The sequence below is a fragment of the Protopterus annectens genome, chromosome 7.part0, assembly GCF_019279795.1.
Source record: "Protopterus annectens isolate FY-2018-M chromosome 7.part0, PAN1.0, whole genome shotgun sequence".
Lineage (NCBI taxonomy): Eukaryota > Metazoa > Chordata > Ceratodontiformes > Protopteridae > Protopterus > Protopterus annectens.
The window spans coordinates 452,093,925-452,118,822 of NC_056739.1; the positions used below are offsets into that span (position 1 = coordinate 452,093,925).

The 24,898-nt window shown below is 40.8% G+C and overlaps 1 long non-coding RNA gene across 1 annotated transcript in view; it reads right to left on the reverse strand.

Annotated features, from left to right (window-relative positions):
- Positions 1-2,582: 2,582 nt before the first annotated feature.
- LOC122806534 overlaps positions 2,583-24,898 on the reverse strand; it is a 103,103-nt gene continuing 80,787 nt past the window's right edge. Inside the window, exons 2-3 of the long non-coding RNA XR_006365520.1 lie at positions 19,011-19,141; positions 2,583-2,616 (exon numbers count right to left, since the gene is read on the reverse strand). This is a non-coding gene — a long non-coding RNA (uncharacterized LOC122806534). The remainder of the gene's footprint in view (positions 2,617-19,010; positions 19,142-24,898) is intronic.

Below are 24,898 nucleotides of genomic sequence, written 5' to 3' on the forward strand. Positions count from 1 at the left end.
AACAAAGAATGTGCCCTCAGTTTAAAAGAAAATGATCTAAGAGAAGAGTTGCTTGATTTAACAGAAATGGAGAGACATACAGTATTAAGTTCAATGAAAGAAACAGTCTGCAGAAGGTCAATAAAACCCAAAAAGTTAGAAGTTTGCTAAAACAAATGAATACAGTAATTAGGACAGTCCATAGAGAGTCATGCGCCATAAGAGAAGTAAATAGGATACATTACTGTGCAGCCAAATTAATAACACATAAAGTCCTACCACAAGAACACATGGTAGTAAGGGAAACAGGGAGAAATCGAATGCCATCATGGAAGTATTGAATACAGAAAACTATAAAGCAGTTTAGACAAGTGTCACTGTTAGAAGAGTATAGAAGGAAAACATCAAAAAAATACTCAGAAAGATAGGACAGACATGATACAAGCAATGCACAGTATTATAATGGATCAGGATTTATCATGCACTATCACAAATAATAAAATAAAAATATCAGCACAGGCAAAAAAAACTGAGAAGGTGCACACAGATAAATATAAAGGAAGAGTACAAAATAAGCAAAATATTAATGACCCAAAAAGTTTTATATAGACTTGGGAAACACGATAAAAGGAATTGAAAGACCACCAAAAAAAGAAGAAATAAATGCATTTTAGAGAAATATTTATGAAGATCCCATGGAACATAAAGAAGTTAAATGGATAGAAGTAAAAGAAAGAATAATAAGTTCAAATGTACAGGATATAAAATGGGTCGAAGTAATGGCCACGGAGATTTAAATAATGTTAAGAAAGCCTCCAATGGGAAAACCCCAGGCCCAGATACAGTACCTAACTTCTGGCTAAAAGTATTAACATCTTTGCATGAATCCTTGGCTAGCAGCATGCAAATAAATCCAAAACAAAATAAAATGCTGTATCCGTATGAAGATAAAATCAACCAAGTTTATTCCAAAGCCAATAGTAAGTGCTTTCATCTCCTCAATCGGAGACTTCTTCAGACTAAGGCTTCACACTTTGATGTCTTCAACCCCAGGATCCTTTTAATTGCTTGAAGTTCTGAATCTGTCTGACACGAAAATATAATCAATCTCTTTACAAAATGGAAAACCTTTGTAAAATGCATGTATCACTGATTTAACTTTTAAAAGCATATTTAGAATTTGCACTTTTGTTGTTAGCAACATTCTGTGCATCTTTTGTCAAAAAATAACAAAAAAGGAAAACTTAACACACGGGTGGTGTGAAAATCTTTGAAAGTAACAGCATGTTTTTTAATGAAGAAGAGAGAAATAATTTCTGCCTATGGATCATAAATTGTGAAAAAAAGCTGCCCAAATGTCAAAAAGAATTGCTACAAATCATTGCTGATTTAAATATACCCCCAACAGGTCTAAAATGAGGAAACAAACATCAGCTGCATGATTCTACAAGACCAAGTAAAGTTGACAATGGGTAAACAAGTACTGTTGGGCTAAAGCAGGTACTTTGAAAAGCAAAAGTAAGGGAAACCCGGTAGCTTGATTTTACATTCAACACCAGAATGCCCATCTTGACACATTTCGATAAAGACACTAGAGACCAGACTTACTTTTCATTCTCAAGCTGAGTATGCACTTTGGCTTCATTGTCATCTAATTTGTCTTCCTTCTTCAGTTTCAGTTCTGTGGTCTTTGACTGGGGGTATTCAGTAGCTTCTACTGGATCTACACATACATTTGCTTCCATGTCTGTGGACTGTGGCTGACTGTCTTCTACAGTTACCACTGCATCCTCATTCTCTTTAACTTTGTCTGTGGGCTGTGGCTGGGAGCAATTGAGAGTTACTAGGCCAATCTCATATTCACTCATTTGTTGTTCCTGAGAATTTAAAGAAACACAGTCTTAGTATAAGCTCTCCCTTCAGGAAGGTGAAACTGGTGGTAAGCAATAAGCCTGCCATTAAGACACTAAAAAAGGAACTACTGTAGTGGCACTCTCTGTTGTGGCATTCTACCACTGACTCCAATAATTTAATGATGTGGACTACTTCTCCAGCAGGCCACTTCAGTAACTAGGGAGGTTTTGTAGTGCTTTTGCAGCCATAACAGACACTAACAGTACCCTCTCAGGCACTTTACAGCTGTCACAGAAATGGGTGTTTAATAAATGTGTAATAAAGATTAATGATCAACTGACAAATAGAAAGCAAACAGACTGCATAAGGCTATTAGAAAATCATTGAAAAGTAATTTTTATGAAATGTGAACATTTGTTATTATCAATGTTAAGAAAGGTGCCTCCTTATGACAAGTGAAAATGTGGGTCTTACATCTCTGAAAAATAAAGTGAAATTAAAAAAAAGCTAATTTTGAAACTTAAGTGCTACACCATTAAAGCTTGCATCTTATTACCCCCCCACACACACACACAGTAATCTCTACACCTCATATATTCTAAACAATCACTTAAGTAATCATATTAAGCTTATAATCACAAAAAGCATGATTCAAAAAATATATATTTAAAACATACACACAAACACACATACACATATAAACACAGCATTCGCACAGAACACTGACCTGCTCCAGTGTCTTAATTTGCATAATTAGATTCTCTTTACTCCAGCTTTCATAGTCTAAAATAAATAAAATATGAATTATTTTAGAGCATGGCTTTTTAAGCAATATTAGAATCAAATATATGGTAATATACACATATTAAGAATGTTTCATAGGTTCATAGGTGTGTACTAGGCTAATGACCCTGGAGCCTTTACAAGCCTAGCCATAAGATTACCCTGGCATATCATTTCATTCATCATGGCTCATAAGATGCATTACAATAACTTGTACAACAAAGAAGAATTCAGGTGATGTATCTACTGTCTTACTCTGTGGTATAACACCTAGAAAATATAAAGCAATGTTAGAAGACCAGATCCCCGAAATTGGTCTTCTTTATGAAGTGCATTATTCCCAACAAAACAATAAAACTATTACAAACCAATATAAAACATGCATGCACTGTGTCTGTATGTGTGTGTGTAAGCAGGTGTTTACATAAGAATGCCCCATTCATTATGACATAAGGAATTTTTAAAAGGAAATTTCTATGAAATATAAAGATTTATTAATATTACCAGTCTTAAGCAAGGTGCATTCATGTACTTTGTTGCTAGAAGGCCAGAACTCTAGCTGAAATTGGTCTACTTTACAAAACATATTCTCATAGGAGATTACTAGGCTAACGGCTTAAGAGCCCTTACAAGCCTAGCCAATATAACCTGATTTTACCTAATATGGCTCTTAGAGGCAAGAAGATGGCATGGAATTGTGCCTATGCCTTAAGTATCTTACAGAGTGCACCTGTTCACAAGGGACATAGGTGCTAGCCAAGGTGTGAATTTGCAAATCCCCATGCATTGATCCAAACTGTGTTTGAAGAGGGCCGGGGAAGGGCTCTACTTAATGTGAATAGGAAGCCTGTTCCAAAGAACGGGCAATCTCTGAGACACACATCTGTCTCTCTAGCATATTTTGTTTGAGTCGCTGACTAGGTTTAGATCCCTAGATCAGGTAACCCTCATGCTGTTTGACTTGTGGATGTGTAGCAACTCCATCAGGGCTGGATTTGCGAGTGCCTTGTAGGTTAGGCATAGGTCATCCCTTAATAGTCTGCAAGGAGACAGAGTAAAGGGAGAGGGGTTTTAGTCTGTCCACACAGGACATGTTATTTACACCCCATATTTTCTTTGTGAGGAACCACTGAGATCACCCCAGCTGCTGTGTAAGTACCTAGTCAAGTACATGCCAAATGGTGCATTGTACTTGAGTAAATGAAGGTGGAGATTCAAACCCTGCATCCTTGCCACTGGAAGCAGCTCATTAACAAGTCAGAGCTTTAGTCCTCTGTGCTAACTGGCAAACACACTATTCCTGTTACACAATAATTAAACCAAAACGTGCATACACATATATGTCTATGTTTGCAAATGTGCATATGTGTGTGCACACATACATCATTTTGTTTTGCTTGACTCATCAGCAGTCACTGAACCAAGAAAATGCTTTCTGCACCTTTCTCGGTTTTTACAAAAAGTCCAATTGTAACATTTATAATACACTACATCATTATGGTTGTTACAAATCTATACATAATTTTTGTGATGATTCAATGACTGCTGCATGCACGTGGCAATAAATGTAAGAACTATATCATATGTGTGCTCACCCTAACCCTGCTCCCTAACTCCAGCTCTACACATTATGTTCTGAAAAACTCATTGCATTACAGTAACACTTCCCATGTTCTTAATCCCAACCGTACAACCCTTCCTGAACAATATCACTAGTCCTTCCCCTTACTCCACCCTTTCCCTAACAGTACCACTACCCCTGCCCCTTACCCCAACCCTACACAAAAAAAAACTACACATTTTTTGTGATAATTTACAAAATGATTGTGATGTAAAAGTAAGCAAAATAAAAACACTACCTTACTCAGTGTGCTAACCCTGTCCCTAACCCCAAACTCTATGCATTACCTTCTGAACCCCCCTTTCCTAATAGTACCACTACATAAGAAAGACACACACACACACACACACACACACACACACACACACACACACACACACACACACACACACACACCACTAAACCTTTCAACTTTCTCATTACATAGCCTTTACCTTTAACCCCAAACTCTACACATTACCTTCTGAAAACCCCCTTTCCTAACAGTACCACTACTTAAGAAACACACACACACACACACACACACACACACACACACACACACACACACACACACACACACACACACGCTACACCTTTCACCTTTCCCATTACATAGCCTTTACCTCTAACTCCCCACACACACACACACACAAACATATTCAATCTTAATGCCAAAACTTTCAGTGTATGCAAACATTTTGGCAATAACAAACACAGACACTCAAAAATAATCAAAATCACTAACCACACAATATAGGTACATTTGACAATTCTACAAAGCATGTTGTTCAGTCATAAGAAGCAGTACACTATGTCAAGAAATTCATCATATGGTAGAGTGAATTGCTTCCATAACACATTTACACTCACCTTTGCAAATAATGTTTTTTAAACTACTCAACCCCACTTTTACTTCCATTTTGTAGAAATTGACCTCCTCCTTCAGCTCCTTAATTCTTTTAAGGAGCTTTTTTATGTGAAGTTGTTCACTCTTCCTGTTCATTCTTGACTGATGGGTTAGGAGTTAATCCATCTGCTCCTGTATGACCACATGCAAAGCTCGAGGTCTTCCAGTAGCTCGAGGCCAAGCCCCTATCCCATGATGCACTGTGAATTACCTCAAATCTAGTTTGCTGCGGCATCTGATTGGAGGTTCCAGTGCAAGCTCGGGCGAGTACACTTTAAAAATGTTTTCTATTTAGCAGTTTGTTATATAACTTTACTAAATTTTTGAAGGATAGTTAGATAGTTAGCTTTGATAGCTTCCCTGCAGTTCCCCTTCCCGTGTGTTCATAAATATTATTCTCTAAATATATGGCCTCATTTTCTTTGGCTTAGTTATCTTTGATAGAGTGTGTGTGTTTAAATGGCTTTTTCCTAGTAGTTCTAGTTCTAGTTATAAATTGCTTTTTCTAGTTGTATAGAATTTTTTGGATACTTTATCTCAGGCTCGTGTGTGTGTGTGTGTGTGTGTGTGCTTAGAGACAAGTATTTTTATTAATATCTGGTCTGCGTGTATTAAAGTAGTATCATGGCAGATGATAAGGACAAACATCCCAAGTCTGATTTTAAAAAATGTCCGGACTGCAATTAGAAAATGTCAGTTACTGATGGACATGTTACCTGTGTATATTGTTTAGGGGCTGTCCACTTACAAGAATCTTGTGCTATTTGCCATTCCTTTCATCCAGAGTTTTATTAGAGAGGAAAAGGAAGTTAATGGACAGGGGCTTGTTAAAACACTCCTTTCAAGAGGCTTTGAGTGACCATGATGTGGCCAGCAAGTCCTCTAAGTCATCTGTTGAATCTAAGGACTCCAAGCATTCAAAAAATTTTGATGACTCTGCAACATCGGCTCCACAGATTTCGGATCCGACTGTCTTTTCTTTTTGGAGCCGGCCCATAGCATTGGAGCTGGTATCCGAAGTGCCTCAGTCACCATTGCTCCAGTCGGCACCATCGGTGCATTCATCTAGGTCATCTGTCAGTCTTTCAGAGTTGAATATGGATCGATTGGTGCAGAAGCTTTTACAGGCACCAGGCCTTGCTAAATTGTTGTTGGCTCCGACCCAAACAGCTTCGGAGTCGAAGACCACTACTCCTGCTTTGGCTACTCCTCCTCCGAGCCATACCAGGCCTTCTGAGCCAGAAGAAGCAGACCTGTTGATCGTGGAGCCTTTGGAGTTGAGACCTGTTCCAGTGTCCTCGGCTCCATCCACTCTGACATCCTCGGTGCTGACCAGGGACTCTAGGAGCTGACACTCTCCAGTCGGATCCAGGGAGGATAGTCAGACTGACTTGTCGGTGCCAACTCTTCCTCTTGGGGCTTCAGCTCAGATGAGCTCAGCTCCTACCTCTGGCTTGGATCCCACTGCCTCATTGTGAGAGGGTTTGACAGTTCCCTCGGATCCATCAATTCCTTCCCATTGGAGCCGTGGTGCCTTCGATGCTATGAGGAGAGCTTTGTCCCCCGAGATATCCTCGACTTCAGGCTTTGCTGCCTCATCCCCTAAAGCGCCAGTGTCTTCTTCATCACCCAGGCTAAGCATAGAGTCCCAAAGCCCCAGGTAGCCCCACAGGATGCCCCCTGCTCTTCTGAGATCTCCCCAGAAGCTCCCACTGAGGAAGTTCCCAGGAAGAGATTGTACAAGAGGAGACACTTGGACTCCCCACAGGAGTCTTTAACATCTGACACTGACTTGGATGAGTCAGAAGGGTCCCTACGGTCCCCCTCTGAGGATATCTCCTTTGCTGAGATACTTGAGATCCTTAGGCAGAGGGGTGATTGGCAGTCCAAAAGCCCTACTGAGGATGAGTCAGTTCTCCTGAAGGCTTTCGGGTCTCAACCCTCCACCTCTTGGGTGTCTCAGTCTCTGCCCATTGATGAGCTAATGCAGTTGGTTTCTCGAAAGGTGTGGGAGTCACCAGAGTCCATGAAGCCTGTCCCTAGGAGGCCTGACAAGTTTATATCAGCCCCACCAGACAAAACTTTCTTACCCAAAGGAGTTCCCATTGATGCCATGGTGGTGGCAGTGGACACCAAAAAGGAAATGTCTGAGACTTCCTCGTCTAGCCATCCTCCTAATAGAGAGTCTAGGATCATGGATAGATATGGGAAACGCATGTTCAGGTCAGCAACTTTTGCTCTCCGTTCACTGAACTACTTAACCCATTTTACTAGGTTGCAAAGAGATCTCCTTAAGGAATTGGGAGATACTCTTCAGGGTACAGTAACTGCAGGTGCCTCTGATAAAGTTGCTCCCCATCTTTCTACCCTAAATTCTATTGTCAACTCATCCATGCGTCTCATATCCTATGCAGCTGATGGAATGAATAGGGCAGCGGGTACAGGAATTGCTCTAAGAAGCATTCCTGGATGCGCTTGTGTTCTTTCGCGGAGCCCTTCAAGTCATCCTTTGTTAACATCCCTTTGATGGCTCATCCCTTTTTGGGCCTAAAGTGAAAGAAACCTTGACCAGGTGTGAACAGGAGGGAAAGACTCCGTCTGCCTTCGGAGTCCATTTTTCCACCCCTACTTGAACTTATCCCAAAGGTCAAAGGAGAGGGAAAATGTGGTTCCGGAAAGCCCAAGGAGCCTTTCAGGACACACGTGGTGAACCCCCCCCCCTCCAGGTGCAGAGGAGGGGGTAAATAACAAAAGACAGCTGGGTACAAAGTATCATTTCCAGAGGGTATTTCATACCATTCACCACACCCCCTCCATCCATAAGGAGAATCCCGGATGTTCCACCCAGTTACAGGGAACAAGCAAATGTAGAGGTCCAAAAGTTGCTAGAAAAAAAGAGTCATCCACCCAGTCCCAGCAGACCAAACAGGATCAGTAACTTACTCAAGATTCTTTTTGGTTCCAAAGAAAACAGGGGACTGGAGATCCATTTTGGACCTCAGCAGACACAACCAATATGTAAAGAAAGAGAAGTTCCAGATGGTCATGCTTCAGTCTATACTTCCCTTATTAGGGAAAGACAATTGGATGTGCTCGATAGATCTCAAGGATGCGTACTACCACATAAAGATGGCCAGGCCATCCAGAGATCACCTGTGTTTCCGGCTGGGAGCCAATCATTTTCAGTTTCGAGCCCTGCCCTTTGGTCTCACTACAGCCCGCAGAGTGTTCACCAAATGCATGGCAGTGGTCATGGCTCACCAGAGGCATCTAGGATTCCAGGTGTTTCCGTACCTAGACGACTGGCTCCTTACCGCCACCACCAGGCATCAACTTATTCAGGCAAGGGAGTGCACTCTGTCACTCTGCAGTCATTTAGGCATTACAGTCAACTCAGAAAAGTCTGCCTTGTCGCCATTGCAGCATATTGTTTTTATCGGGGCAGAGCTAGACACCTCAACCACCACTCTAAGGCTACCACTAGAAAGAGTCTTTCTTCTTCATCAACATGTCAGCACATTGGTATCGAAAGACAGAGCACCAGCTTCAGAAGTTCTGAAAGTATTGGGTATGATGGCTCCAGCAATCCTACCCATACCATTAGCAAGAATGCATATGTGGATCCTTCAATGGCTGTTGTTCACTCAATGGTCTTACCAGGAACTAACCATGGACCACACAATATTGATTACAAGCTCTTGCAAGAAAGACCTCCAGTGGTGGTTGATGTCTCTTCATGTCACCATAGGATGCCCCTTTGTTCTACCCCCTCCAGTAGCCATTGTGACCACGGACGCTTCCCTGATAGGGTGGGGGGGGGGGCATTTTCAGGGAAAGACTGCCCAAGGCACATGGACCGATCAGGAGTCACATTTGCATATCAATGTTCTGGAGATGAGAGCAGTACTTTTGGTGTTGCAGTACTTCCAGGACTCTCTTCCTCTAGGAACGATTGCAATTCAGACAGTCAATATGTCAGTAGTCTGGTACTTGAACAAGTAAGGGGGAACCAGATCTTACCCCCTTTGCCGAGAAGCCCTCAGAGTTTGGCAGTGGGCTGCTTCCTCCCAGTGCTTTCTGTTGGCAATGCACATCCCAGGGAGATCCAACATGATAGCAGACAAATTAAGCAGGGCAATCTTATTGCCACACGAGTGGTCTCTCAAGAAAGAGCTTGCAGACAGGATTTTCTGCAAATGGGGCCAGCCTTGCTACGACCTTTTTGCCAGTCAGATCAAAACAAAATGCAGAAGCTACTTTGCCCTACTTCCCCCTCTGGGAGATGCCCCCTAGGGACGCACTCATATGCAATTGGCCCCCGGGTCTCCCCTATGCATTTCCTCAATACCATTGATACCCAAGGTGCTACAGAAAGCAAAATCCCTGGGAAGGACCATCATTCTTATAGCCTCTCATTGGCCTCAGCAGATTTGGTTCCCATTCCTTCAACATCATCTCTTGGAGGATCCCTGGATTCTGGACCCAGTTCCAGACCTTCTGACACACCCGTCAGGGGACCTTCATCCCTCTCTGCAGTCATTGAAGCTGACAGCTTGGCTGCCCCAGTTCCCCTCATAGCCAGGCTTCATAACCTTTCCAATGAGATAAAACAGATCCTTTTGTCTTCTCATAAGCCGTCCACTAGAAGATTATATCTTAGTAAGTGGAAGAGATTTTCCATATGGGCCTCTAAGCATAATATTGATCCTTACCAAGCCGCCATGACATCCATACTAGAATTCTTGCCTATGATTTTTAACAAAGGAGCGGCAGCAGCAACAGTTCGGGTTCAGTTGGCTGCTATATCTAATTTTCATCTTGGGGCTGACGGGTTAAATATCATGTCCCACAAGTTATCCAAAGCCTTTCTCAAGGGGACATTTCATATGAGACCACCTGTGAAAACTCCCTATTCTCCATGGAATCTAAATTTTATGCTTTCACGTATAATTCTCCCTCCTTTTGAACCAGCATCATCTTGTGACCTCAAATATTTGTCATGGAAAACCATTTTTCTGGTAGCTATTACTTCTGCCCGCAGAGTGTCAGAGCTTCAGGCTTTATCTATCAGCCCTCCTTATTTGATTTTTCATGCTGACACAGTATCAATTAGGACAAACCCCTCCTTTTTGTCCAAAGTTTGTTCAGAAACCAATATCAACCAAGTTATTGAATTACCAGTTTTCTTCCCTAATCATTCCAACAAGTTAGAGTATATGCTGCACCAACTTGATGTTCACAGACAACTCAGATTTTATTTGGATAGAACAAAAGATTTCAGGAAATCAGACCAGCTCTTTGTTTCATTCTCTGAATCCAGGAAAGGTAGACCAGTGGCTAAAACAACTCTGTCTAAATGGTTATCTGATTGCATCACCTTTGTCTATTCAGCTGCTAATATGTTCTTGCAACACAAGATTAAACTCACTCAACTAGAGCAGTTTCTACATCATCTGCGTTTTCAGCCAGACTGCCCCTTGATAACATTTGTGCAGCAGCCACTTGGACAAAACCTCATACCTTTATCATTCATTACAAAGTTGATTAGGCCTCCAGGGACAGGGCTTCTTTTGGGTCCACTGTCCTGAAAAATGTACTCGTGTGAGCCACCCGAGATTGATGGTGCTTGGGACATTACCCATCAGTCAAGAATGAATGGCGAGATTGAACAACTTCACATTAAGAAGTTATGTACTCACCATAACGTTCCATGTGAGTTGTTCATCTCGCCTTCATTCTTATGCCCCTCCCTCCTACCCCCTCCTGGCTGATAGCTGACCTAGATGTTGGTCTCATACTGGTTACTCAATTTCTTCTTTCCTTCCATAGGGGAATAGCTATTATAGATGGTTATAGTACATGCACCAAACAAGATCTGAGGTAATTCACAGTGCATCATGGGATAGGCGCTTGGGCCCGAGCTACTGGAAGACCTCGAGCTTTGCATGTGGCCGTACCGGAGCTGATGGATCGGCTCCAATCCCATCAGTCAAGAATGAAGGCGAGATGAACAACTCACATGGAACGTTATGGTGAGTACATAACTTCTTATTCTCCATCTTCTTACTTAGAAGTATTCTAAAGAGAACAAGAAACAATTCACTTGAGGAGTGCTATTGATTTTAGTTAGTAGTAATACAAATCAAGATGCATTTATATAGACTGGTTACAGCCCCCAGATCTACACATAACTATTTTGTAATATGCCACCTTACTCATGTGTGCTCACCCTAACCCTGCCCCCTAACCCCAACCCTACACATTATGTTCTGAAAAACTCTGCATTACAATAACACTTCCCATGCTCCTAATCCCAACCCTACAACCCTTGATGAACAATATCACTAGTCCTGCCCCTTACTCCACGCTTTCCCTAACAGTACCACTACCCCTGCCCCTTACCCCAACCCTACACAAAAAAAACCCACACATTTTTTGTGATAATTTACAAAATGATTGTGATGTAAAAGTAAGCAAAATAAAAACACTACCTTACTCAGTGTGCTAACCCTGTCCCTAACCCCAAACTCTATGCATTACCTTCTGAACCCCCCCTTTCCTAATAGTACCACTACATAAGAAAGACACACACACACACACACACACACACACACACACACACACACACACACACACACACACACACACACAGCACTAAACCTTTCACCTTTCCCCTTACATAGCCTTTACCTCTAACTCCAAACCCAAACTCTACAAATTACCTTCTGAAAAAACCCTTTCCTAACAATACCACTGCATAAGAAACACACACACACACACACACACACACACACACTCACAGCCAGCCTTAGGCATAGGCAAACTAGGCGACGGCCTAGGGCGCTGTACAGGACGGCCTCGTAAAGGGCGCAATTTGTGTTTATTTATTTATTTTAATTAATTTACTGTTCTTATTATGCAAAATAAGAAAGTAAATTAATTAAAATAAATAAACCATAGGGCGCCGGAATCATAGGGAGAGGAGGGGGAAGCGAGCGCCCCTCCCACTTTTATACCTGCAGGTTTGGCCAGGACTTTAAGAATTAACAAAAAAAAAAAAAACTTCACTCCATGGAGTCTTCTCCTTTAAGGAGGAACATGCGTGCGTCGCATCCATGTACGCCAATGTGGATATAAACACGTTCTACAGTTGCATTCGGAAATTAAACAAGCATTTTAAGAGAAGGGTTAACACCATGTGTACGCATGTGGCTTCAGATTAAAAAGAAGGTAAGTGTATGTGTGTGTCTGTGTAGTTTAAACTGGGCTTCTGTGTGCGAGAGAAAGTGTGTGTGTGTGTGTGTGTGTGTGTGTGTGTGTGTGTGTGTGTGCAATGAAAACAATAGTTGCTAGAGAAACAGAAAAGAAAACACACTATTTTTACAATAATGTGCCTTCTGCTGAGTTTCTTTTAATTTTGTAAAAAGCAGACATGCAAGAAAATAATGCCGATCTACATTTTCTGAGAACCTTACACCATACCCATAACACATTTCCTTTTTTATACCGATGCAGTCTACATTTATACCAATGCAGCCCACATTTTTAAATGCTGTAAGACTTGTCAGTTGAAATCCGGAGAAAGGCACAAAGCTGAAAGAAATTATGGCAAGGACATAAAATCCAAGACACTGTTAATTTGCTGGTCTTTCACTTAGCAGGATATTTTTCCAGAGTTGATGATGCATGACACTGTACTATCTCTGACAACACAAGATAGCATACCTGTTAGCTACAATGATTTATGCAGACCTCTGTGATTTTTGCCTTTAAGTTTAGCCTTACCCCAATACTAATTTTCTTTATAACCATAGATCAATTTGTACAGTACATTAATTATTAAATCAATGAACTGTGGTTCATGGGTTGTGTCTTTACAAAAATATATCATCACTACTCAATACTGTCTTTTCTAAAAAATATAAAAAAGGACATGCTCATCTTTTTCACTTGCTGGTTTGATCTTCTGATCTTCTAAGGTGTTTTTTTTTTTTTTGATGATCAGTGTTTAAAATGTAAAGGAAGTCAGCAAAGAGTTGGGGGAAAGAAAGCATATGAAAAATTGAAATTGAATATGTCCATTTCACTACTAGATGCTTTATTTTTTTTGTTGTTGTTGTATTCAGACTGCTTGCAAAAAAAGACTGAACTACAGCCATTTAAGTTATGTAGTTATTTAATACAAGATAAATGAAACAATTTATTTCAGTCAGATGACTTTTAAAACATTTGTAATATCTGTCAGGATGCCCTATAAAAAAAACTTGGATGCATGACCAGCCTCCATGATTTCTTTTCTATGACTGCCTTCTAGGCATTCATTTCCTGTCTGAGAACTCTCCAATATTTAGAAGGATGCATGCAGTAGGTAGCATTGTCACCTCACAGCAAGAGGATCTTTAGTTTGATTCTCAGTTGGTGTGCCTTCTGTGTGACGTCTGCATGTCCTCCCTGTGTTTGTGTGGGTTTTCTCTGGGTGCTCTGGTTTCCTCCCATGTTACAAAAAAATGCATCTAGATTGTTTCCCTCTGCTGAAAATTAGCTTCGTTCCAATTTGGACTTTCCTGGTAAATAAATAATAAAATATGTCTTGCCTATCATTTGCCATGGGTTTTGTGGGTTTAAGTTTATGATCACATTTCCCTGATCTTGCAATTCTTCAAAGCGTTTTGTTTTGCAATTCTTCAGAACGTTTTGTTTTGCAATGTGCTTACTGCTGTGTTACTGTTTGTGAAAGACTGTTATGCATTGTATTAGGGATTTTCTTGTATTTTTAATGTTACACAACTAAAGAGTTAGTATATATATATATAAGTAAGAATGTGAGGGTACAGGTGGGCTTACTCCTATCAACAATATTGTTTTTGATGTGTGCCACAGTAGTTTAGGCCATTTGCATTCTCCATTACTTGTGGTCAAGGAACTGTTTCCTATTTGTTCACCCCTTTATCGATCATAGGGGGCACAGTTTCCTGAAGCTGATGGATGACCAATCATTCATGATGTCACTGCCCAAAACAGCTAGTTGAGATCAAAGGAGGAATACCTGTTCTCTGTGGGATCAGTATTTCTGTAAGACCACTCTGCAAATAAGTGGGGAATGTCTCCCTTCTCTACTACTGTGAAGTTGTGAAAATTGGATTTACTATCAAATTTTCAAATCTAACTCCATCGACTGCACTTTGTTCGAACATGGAAAGTCGAACATGGCAATGTTGAACTCCAAAAGCCAACCTAGGAACAGGTTTTAACATGGGTTGAGATAGGGGCGAGGTTTGTAGTTCGGCAATAGCAGTGAACACCTATCTTGACCCATGTTAAAACCCGTTCCTAGGTTGGCTTTTGGAGTTCCGCATTGCCGTGTTCGACTTTCCGTGTTTAAACAAAGTGCAGTCAACTGAGTTCGATTTGAAAATTTGATAGTAAACTGAAAATTGTATATATTAGTTTATGGGCATGAGGCAAAGTTTGTGGGGGGTGGATGTTGTCTGTTTGTATAAATGCTTACTTGAGCATGCACTTTCACTTCATTTTTTTATCTCTTACCTGCCTGTGGGTTTCCAATTAAGCACACATCAGTCAAACATCCAGAAAGCAATGTACATAAAGTTATACATATTTCTCTAGTATTCCACATTATTTTACACATCTTCTGTGAAGTATCATGCATTGCTGTACAGTGATAATTTTAAAATATTTTTATGTAATAAAGTGTAATTTATTTCATAAAAGTCAGTCTGTATTTAGATTTAGTAGACATTTTCATGAATGTACTTGCCAGTCTTTTGAGTGGACTGAAACTCTAGAACAATTATTTGAGCTTGTCCATCTGTTTGTCTTAATGGGCCTCCCATATCTAGATGTTTTCACTATGTTTCTTATTATCAGTCTAGTTTCTCTTTTGCATTCACTCTGGAACGTCTCTGTTGTTATCATACTAATTTACAGTTCTGTGGTAAATCACAGAACTAAAGTCACCTAAATAATGATATATATATATATATATATATATATATATATATATATATATATATATATATATACACACACACACACACACACACATATATATATATATATATATATATATATAAATAAAACTTTCAGACTTCATATCCTTTGGATATATATATATATATATATATATATATATATATATATATATATAAAACTTTCAGACTTCATATCCTTTGGAAATGCACGTTAACACAAATGCTGTTGTTCTAGCAACTTTAAGTTAAAGTGTACTATTTAAAATCTATCCCTATTTTTACGGCCATTGCATCCACATCATGTCCATATTTCTTGCACTAAGAGGTTGAGAGGTATGTATACCTCTCAACTGTCCAGACTTTTGCCTCATATTTTTGGCCCATTCCTCATAAAATGTGTGGTTTTCTGACAAATCACTGAGGATTTAAATAACTAAATGTCATACATTTGAGTTTCAGCCTTCATTTCCTTCAGAAAATGCATGCTAAGGTAAATGCTGTTATTCTAGCAACTTTCTGAGTCTATAAGAACAATATTTATAATCTGCTTTTGTTTGGAGGCCTTTGCCCCCCCCCCCATCATTATTTTAGGCTTTGTTTAGATTTCTTGTGCTAAGAGGTTGAGAGGTATGCACGCATAGTATGTAATGCCCTAGTTACCGATTTGTTGCATTTTAAGGGGAGTTAGGGGTTCTGCACTCCTTAGTGTGCCTTCCTTTGTTTAAGATGCCTTGAAACTATGAACTTGTTGGTTTCTCAGTCATTCTCTAATTGCAATATTACCAGCGTAACATTTATTTTCTTTAATGTAACGTAGGCAATTAATTCTTCAACGGCAGTAAGCACTGACTTTGTAGATGACACACTGAAATGAAAAGTTGTTTGCCAGTAACAGCCTCTTCATTAGTTTCAAATCTCATAGAGAATTATTAGGATGAATTTTTCTTCTGCAGAGATTGTGCTTATTGACTCATACTGGTGGGTTGTAACGATAGAAGTCTGAGGGGCCTTTTATGGTTAAAATGCTCTGAAATGGACAGTTTTGTCATTATTGGGTCATACATTTTATTCCATTGCTTACTGGAAACAATATTCAAAACTACAACTTTAAAACTCACTGTAACAAGTGTAAATGTTGTCAATGTGCAACTAGCTGTTTTTGTTTTAGCAAATGGCACACTGTTGTAGAATCTGAAAGCAATGTTAGTAGCATAATTGCCTTTGGTGCAGAAGACTGTGGATTCTACTCCCACACCATGTAGATGGAGTGTTGACATTGCAGTGCCCATACGATTGTTGATTATTTGGTGCATTATAAGGGGGGATAGAGTTCTATGCTCTTGAGTATGTCCTTTGTATGAGATGCCTAGTCACTATGAACTTGTTAGTCATTTCCTATTGCAATATTACCAACTTAACATTTTTAATGTAATATAGGCAATTCATTCTTCAAGGTCAGTAGGCACTGATTTTGCAGATAAAACATTGATATGTGAAGTTGTTTTGACGGTAGCAACCTCTTCATTAGTTACAGATTTCTTTAATGTGGAATTCAGATGATTTTCCTTTTGCAGAGCTTGTGCTTACTGAGTAATATTGATGGATTGTAATGACGGAAGTCTTGAATGCCCTTTTATGGTTGAAAATTTCTGAAATGGGTACGTATTAGTTCATAAATTTTGTTTCATTGCTTATTAAAAGAATATTTAAAACTATAAATTTAAACTGGTACTGTATTACACAAGCAATATAGTTCAATAAAATCAGGAAGGTGAATCAAAGAGCAAATACATGTATGCATGGCCCTAAAAAATGTGTGCAATGAGTCTGTTTTGAAAGCAGCTGAAAGGTAATCAATTTCTCCACTGCCAGATGCCTTTTCTAAATGTTGGTTTTCATGCCGTTTCAGTTAACGACTGTTGCCATTTTAATAAATGTTGAGTTTCAAGGGCATAGAAGTTTACTGCTCATTCTAAGTCTATTTTCATTGTGATACTGTATTGTTTGTCTGTCTGTTTGTGCTGTTTTATTTCAATATCTGTAATCACTGTAGAAGCAAACAAGAGAACAGTATGTATGGTAACTGATAAGAAATAACCAAGTAATGGAACACTGGAATGACTGAGGAGGGAGCTGCTGCTGAGGGAGGTAGGAGCTTGCTGCAGGAGGGGCTTCTATTACTCTGCCTAGGGCCCTATTTGATCATGATTCGGCTCTGGTATTTAAAGTAGAAAATACATACGCAAAGGTAGTTGCAGTTTAACTACATTACAGGTTATCTTTTTCTTCCTATGCATTTACATAATTTAAGGAAATGACTAGAGTGGCTTTCTTGGGGAGTGATCCTGTGGGTGTGGCTCAAATAGGGGTGTTTCATGAGTATGGTGTGGGTGGGGCTTAAGGGGTGCCGAACAGCTACTTCACCTAGGGTGCCATTTCAGCTAAGGCTGGCCCTGCACACACTACACACAGCACTAAACCTTTCACCTTTCCCATTACATAGCCTTTACCTCTAACCCCCCCCCCCCCACACACACACACACACACTCTTAATGCCAAAACTTTCAGTGTATGCAAACATTTTGGCAATAACAAACACAGACACTCAAAAATAATCAAAATCACTAACCACACAATATAGGTACATTTGGCAATTCGACAAAGCATGTTGTTCAGTCATAAGAAGCAGTACACTATGTCAAGAAATTCATCATATGGTAGAGTGAATTGCTTCCATAACACATTTACACTCACCTTTGCAAATAATGTTTGTTGAACTACTCAACCCCACTTTTACTTCCATTTGGTAGAATTTTACCTCCTTCTTCAGCTCCTTAATTCTTTTAAGGAGCCTTTTTTTCTCCATCTTCTGACTTAGACGTATTCTAAAGAGAACAAGAAACAAGTCACTTGAGGAGAGCTATTGATTTTAGTTAGTAGTAATACAAATCAAGCTGCATTTATATAGACTGGTTACAGCCCCCAGATCTACACATAACTATTTTGTAATATGCCACCTTACTCATGTGTGCTAACCCTAAATCTGCCCTAACCCCAACCCTACACATTATGTTCTGAAAAACTCTGCATTACAATAACACTTCCCATGCTCCTAATCCCAACCCTACAACCCTTGATGAACAATATCACTAGTCCTGCCCCTTACTCCATGCTTTCCCTAACAGTACCACTACCCCTGCCCCTTACCCTAACCCTACACAAAAAAAATCTACATATTTTATGTGATCATTCACAAAATTATTGTGATTTGAAAGTAAGCAAAAGAAAAACATTACCTTACTCAGTGTGCTAATCCTGCCCCTAACCCCAAACTCTACACATTACCTTCTGAAAACCCCCTTTCCTAATAGTACCACTGCATAAGAAACACACACGCGCGCACACACACACACACACACACACACACACACACACACACACACACACACACACACACACACACACACAGAGCACTAAACCTTTCACCTTTCCCCTTACATAGCCTTTACCTCTAACCCCAAACCCAAACTCTGCACATTACCTTCTGAAAACCCCCTTTCCTAACAGTACCACTACTTAAGAAACACACACACACACACACACACACACACACACACACACACACACACACACACACACACACCTTTCTCATTACATAGCCTTTACCTCTAACTCCCCACACACAAACATATTCAATCTTAATGCCAAAACTTTCAGTGTATGCAAACATTTACACGGACACTCAAAAATAATCAAAATCACTAACCACACAATATAGGTACATTTGGCAATTCGACAAAGCATGTTGTTCAGTCATAAGAAAAAGTACACTATGTCAAGAAATTCATCATATGGTAGAGTGAATTGCTTCCAAAAGCACATTTACACTCACCTTTGCAAATAATGTTTTTTAAACTACTCAAACCCATTTTTACTTCCATTTTGTAGAATTTGACCTCCTCCTTCAGCTCCTTAATTCTTTTAAGGAGCCTTTGTTTCTCCATCTTCTTACTTTGACGTATTCTAAAGAGAACAAGAAACAACTCACTTGAGGAGTGCTATTGATTTTAGTTAGTAGTAATACAAATCAAGCTGCATTTATACAGACTGGTTACAGCCCCCAGATCTACATATAACAATTTTGTTCATAGGTTGGTACTAGGCTGTCGGCCTTAAGGCCTATACAAGCCTAGCCATAACAATTCCCTGGCTATTTCTTCCCACAGTATTTATTTCCCTGGATCCCTGTCTAGCAGGGCGACTGACATGACCCCCCGGGGTGAATTTCCTATCTCCCATCCAATTATCAAGGTTCCTTTTGAAGAGGGCCAAAGAGGTGCTCTGCTTGACATGTATGGGTAGTCTATTCCAGAGTCTGGGGAGTCTGTGGGTCAGGAACCTATCCCTCCAGCATGTTTTGTTCATTGTGATGACAAGGTTTAGATCCCTGGAGCATGTGTCTCTGAGGGGATTGGGATTTCTTTAAGTGGAGCATGTCCAACAGCTCTGGGTTTGACATGGCCTTGTATGTTAAGCAGAGATTGCCTCTGAGTAGATGATATGCGACAGAGTATAGGTGGAGTTTTTTTAGACGGTCAGCATAGAGCATCTGCTTTAGGCCTGTGATTTTTTTTTAGTGAGGTATTTCTGTGGCCTTTCCAGTTGTTGCAGATGTCTTGAGAGGTACATACCAAACTAGGTGTTGTATTCTATAATGGGTCTAATGAGGGATAATTACAGTGGGACAATGACCTCCTTTTTTCGGGATGAAAAGCCCTTAGTGATGAGGTGTGCCACATAGAAGGATTTCCTGACTGTTGTGGCAATGTGGTTATCGAAGGTAAGACCACTGTCCACCTGTGTCCCTAAGTCTCTTATCACACTTTCGGTGCTTAGTGTACTGCCACCTATGTGGTAAATCACGGGTACATGTTTTTTTCCCAAAGGGGATAGCTATACATTTCTTGGCATTGAGCTTGAGCCCATGGCTCTGGCACCAAGCATCTATCTCTGTAAGGCCCTGTTGTAGAATACCCACATCATTTGGAGATTCAGTAATGGCTCCCAATTTTTAGTCATCTGTGAACTTTGTTAGCCAGAGTCCCTTAGTGTTGGCCTGTACTTCAGAGAAGTAGATGCCAAACAAGAGCGGTCCCAGGACTGAACCCTGAGGTACTCCACTTGCCACTTGTCTGGAGCTGGATTTGGAGTCGGCTACTTTTACAGTGTGGGTTCTGTCAGTAAGCCAGTTGGCAACCCACTGAGTGATGTAGGGATTAATGCCCAGCTTAGTAAGTTTATCTATGATTCCAGAGTGGGGGATGGTGTCAAAGGTCTTGGCGAGGTCCAGATAGGCTGTGTGTACCACCTTACCCTTGTCCACGGTTCTGGAGACTGACTCGAAGAGGTCAGTCAGGTTCAGGAGACAAGATCAACCCTTCATGAACCCAAACTGCATGGGGTCCAGTGTTTGAAGGTTGTCAATATCTTTGTTTATAAGTTCCATGATAATACGTTCCATGGCCTTGCAGATCAGGCTCATCAGACTGATGGGGCGGTAGTTCCCGGGATCCAAGGTGAATCCCTCCTTGTGGAATGGGATAACTGTAGCTGTGCGCCACTCAGTGGGCACGAAGCCTGAGGTGAGGCTATGATTAAACATAACACTTAGGTGAGGTGCCAGTTCATTTTGTAGTTCATGTAGTACACAGCCTAGGATGTCATGTGGTCCCATGGATGCTATATTCTTAGCTTTGGAGAGTGCGTTTTTTACCTGTGTGGCCATTATTACCAGAATTTGGCAATCTTTTGGTACTGAGATAATGAGGGTCATTTAAGAGGTGAGAGAGGGGTGAAGTTTGCACTGGAACAATCTGCCAGGATATTGGCAATATCCTTGGGATCAGTATATTTAATGTCATTCTGTTGTAGCTCAGAGCAGATCTGAGCATTGCCATTTATATTATTGACATAGCTATAGAATGCCTTGTGGTTGTCTTTGGAATCTTTGGCAATTTTATTTTCATAACTAGCTTTGGAGGATTTTAAGAGGGAATCTCAGCTTCTTACTGAGGCTGGTAAGGGAGTTTTTTGCATCCTGGGATTTTCCTCTTTCTACAACAGTTTCTTCCTTTTGTTGTAAAGTTTGTTTATGGCAAGGGGCCACCAGATTGGCTTTCTTTTTTTGTAGGAGAGCTTCTTGGTTCTATTGGGGATGGCACGATTTATGCACGAGTGGATGTGCTCGTATAGTGCCTTAGTGTAGGATGAACAGTCGAACTTTCAGTTCCCATCTGCATGGGTGTCATGAAGTTTGTCACTTCTGACTTGAGTAGCATGAAGTTGGATTTGGAGAAGTTTCCTATGGAGGTTTCCTTACTGGGGGGTGGGGGTGTGATGTGGATGTCAAGGGTGATTAGCTTATGGTCAGACCTGACCGATGAGGGGGTGACCATAGGTGTGGAACATCGATTTCTCATGTTAGTAATGACCAGGTCTAGGATATTGGAGCCCCTGGTGGGACTAATGATTAGTTGATCCAGGGCGTTGGAATTTATGAATTCCAAGAACCACTGGGAAAAGGTGTTAGTACACGAGTAGTTTTCCCAGTTAATGGCAGTGTAGTTGAAATCACCCAGTATTAGGTTGTTTGGTTGTATCTTAATATTTTCCAGTATGTTTAGAAAGATGTAGTGAGAATCTTGGGGCATGGTGGGGGATCTGTAGCAAGCTACAATTTGCAGTCTTATCTAGTGTTAGTTGCACCTGGAGAATTTCAGACACACTGTGTTAGGCAACTAGCCTGGTGTTGTGAATATCCTTGGTGAATATGGACACTCTTCCACCTTCAGTGTTTCAGTCCTGATTTTGTGGCCAAAAAGTGTGGTAAGAGTTGTAGCCTGGTATTGCAGGGGTGCACGCTGGAGCCTTGAACCAGGTCTCAGTTACCGACGTTCTCCATTTTTAGGAGTGCCTCGACAGAGTGCATTTTGAGGTTTAGACTTCTAGCATTGAATAGCATTACCTTCAGATTTTGCATGCTTGTACCTGTTACAGTGGTGTTTTGTCCTTTGAGCTTTGCCTAAAAAAAGGCACTGTAGGGGTGGCAAAAGCCTTAGCCAGTAACCTGAATCCCAGGGGCAACAGGTGCAGACCATCTCTGGCAAAGCATCATGGTCTGTCGATCATGTCGTCCCAGGCAGACAGATACTGGATCCCCTTTGAATGACACCAGAAGCTTAGCCAATTGTTCAAGTCAATCATTTTGTCCTTATACTGTGATATCATTCTGGGCGAAGGCAGGATGCTACTCAGGGCTAGGGTCATACCTGCCTGGGCCACATGATCCAAGAGCTCTTCCATGTCTCTTTTCATGTAGTCCAGGGAGGTACATCTCAAGTCATTCACTCCAACATGGACAATGACGGAGTCATATTTGTACATGTTGTGGAGTGACTTGAGTACATGCAATATGTGGTGGATCCTGGCACCCTAGAGGCAGCTGACTGTAATTTTCTCCTTGTTCAGCCTGGTGAGTGGGACATCAGTGTGCCTGACTATAGAGTCACCTCTGACTAAAGTGTTGTGTACGTTGTCTTGCCTTAGGGGCTGTTGTTAGGTGGCACACTGGTGTTGTGAACTATGTGACACTTTGGTTGTGACTGGTGTTTGCGTTTCAGGTTCGGAGGTCCTTGTTGCTTGGGCAGGTTACTGTTAAGGGCCTCCACATATGTGGGTTTAGTGTTGCTATGTGTGGGTGCTGGTGGTGTGGGTTTAGAAGGCCTATGTGTTGCTTGAGGTGTAGTGCGGGTGTTAACCTTCTCCTCTTGACTGTCTAGCACAATCTTGGGTGGAGAGAGCTTTGCTTCCAGTTTGGCTATGTAAGTGCATCTCTCACAGGTTGTAGTGTTGGATGGTAGGAGGAGAGGGTTGTCTGTGTACATGAGGCAATTGCTGCATTGCCCCAATATGGCCAGATTCACCAGGTGGACAGGAGAAATCACCAGAAGCTGACCCTTGGACATGCTTGGTTTGGTGCTTTTTTTTTTTTTTGTAAAGTACAAGAGCTGTTTTTCCCTTACCTTAGCAAGGTACTTTGCAATTATAGGCTGTTTAGTGCCTACGATGAATTTCTCCTTATTAACAAGGAGAGTTGAGTGCTTGTATCAGTTTAAGACTTACTAGTGCTTTCCAGCAGGTTTTAAAGCAAGTGCTAGTCACAGGGATGTTTAAAGGTAAGATGAAAAAAAATTTTTATCCTAAACACTGCAGTGTGCACTAGAGGAGTTAGATGTGAAAGTAGGTAACTTAAGTTTTACCTGTCTAAAAAGTTAAGTTTTAGTGGAGAGTCACTATTTTTAAAACAGCAAGATAGATTGAAAGGGGGTGGTCACTTTTGTATTCTGGTACTATGGAATACAGTAGGATGGACAGTACATTTAAATAGTTGAAGGGGAGTAATTTCACAAAATGATAATTTTGTGCTTACTCACACAAGCCAGTAAAAACAGAAAGGAAATGAGATATATGGTCAAATTAACATATATGGCTTGGCTTGTATAGGCCCTAGGGCTGACAGCCTAGTACCAACCTATGAACATAAGGGGAAGGCAACTAGAAAGACAGTGATGTTTAAGAACACTACAGTAACTGGCTGGGACGGTGGGGAAAAAAATTCTGCCTGACTCACAAGAGACAGAGCTGTGGTCTCTTTTCAAGTTTTAATATGCAGTTAAAAGCAGAATACAAGTAAAACACAAGGTAAATAAAACAAATTACAGTATTCAAAATAGAAAAAGGCAATAAAGCAATACAACAAATAAAAAGCAAAGTAATCTTTCCCTCACAGCAAAGTGTAGCAGAGTCTGGGTGAGCCTTTGTAGTAAAGCTCTGAAATGTTTTATTTTACCCCTTAAATAGAAGGTTTAGTTCCTAGCTCCACCCTCTCAGTTCACAGATATGCCACCTTACTGGTGTGTTAACCCTAAATCTGCCTTTACCTAACCTAAACTTTACATATTACCATGTAAAATCTCTTTCCCTAACAGTACACTTCACAATATACTCATACATACACCAAACAGACACACACAACACTAAACCTGGCCCCTTGCAGTTATATGACCTGGTTACTCCTGGTCTCCATACAGTCCTGTTGGCAGCTAGTATTGAAATGCATGACAAATGTATTCAAGATGAGAATATGGTGGATTATCCTGAAAATGTTTACGTTTTGCAAATAGTAAATGTACAGCCTTTTTTCAACTACAGGAACTTGCCTGATGGCTCATCTATCTTCACCTAACTGATCACTCATACAGCAGAATGAAAGCTGGGTTTTCCTGGACTAAGTGAGAACAATAAGGTGCTATTCATTCTTGCCCAGGAATCCCCATACCATCAACATTCTCCAACAAAAGTCAGATGACAGGGAGTGAGCTAGCTTTCTGGTCCAGGTGGGTAGTCTGCTTTCCCCCTTAGAGACTCCTCTAAGACTGTGATTACTACCTCCTATGGGCAAGTATGCCTCCACATGTTAGTTTCCATTTGGTTAATTTATACAAGTGGACAATGAGAGCACAAGCTTGGTCAGCTCAGAGTTCCAAAAGGTGCTGTCCATATGTTGGTCCAGTCACTTCTTTACCCCCAGGGTGGACAAGCAAGTAGTGAACACTCTCTTCCAACTCCACCCCCCAACCAACATCTCCAGGCAAGTTTGACACTAGTCGACTCGGGTCATCTGTGCCATAGTAGGGCTTTATGCCTTTTCTGCATAGAATT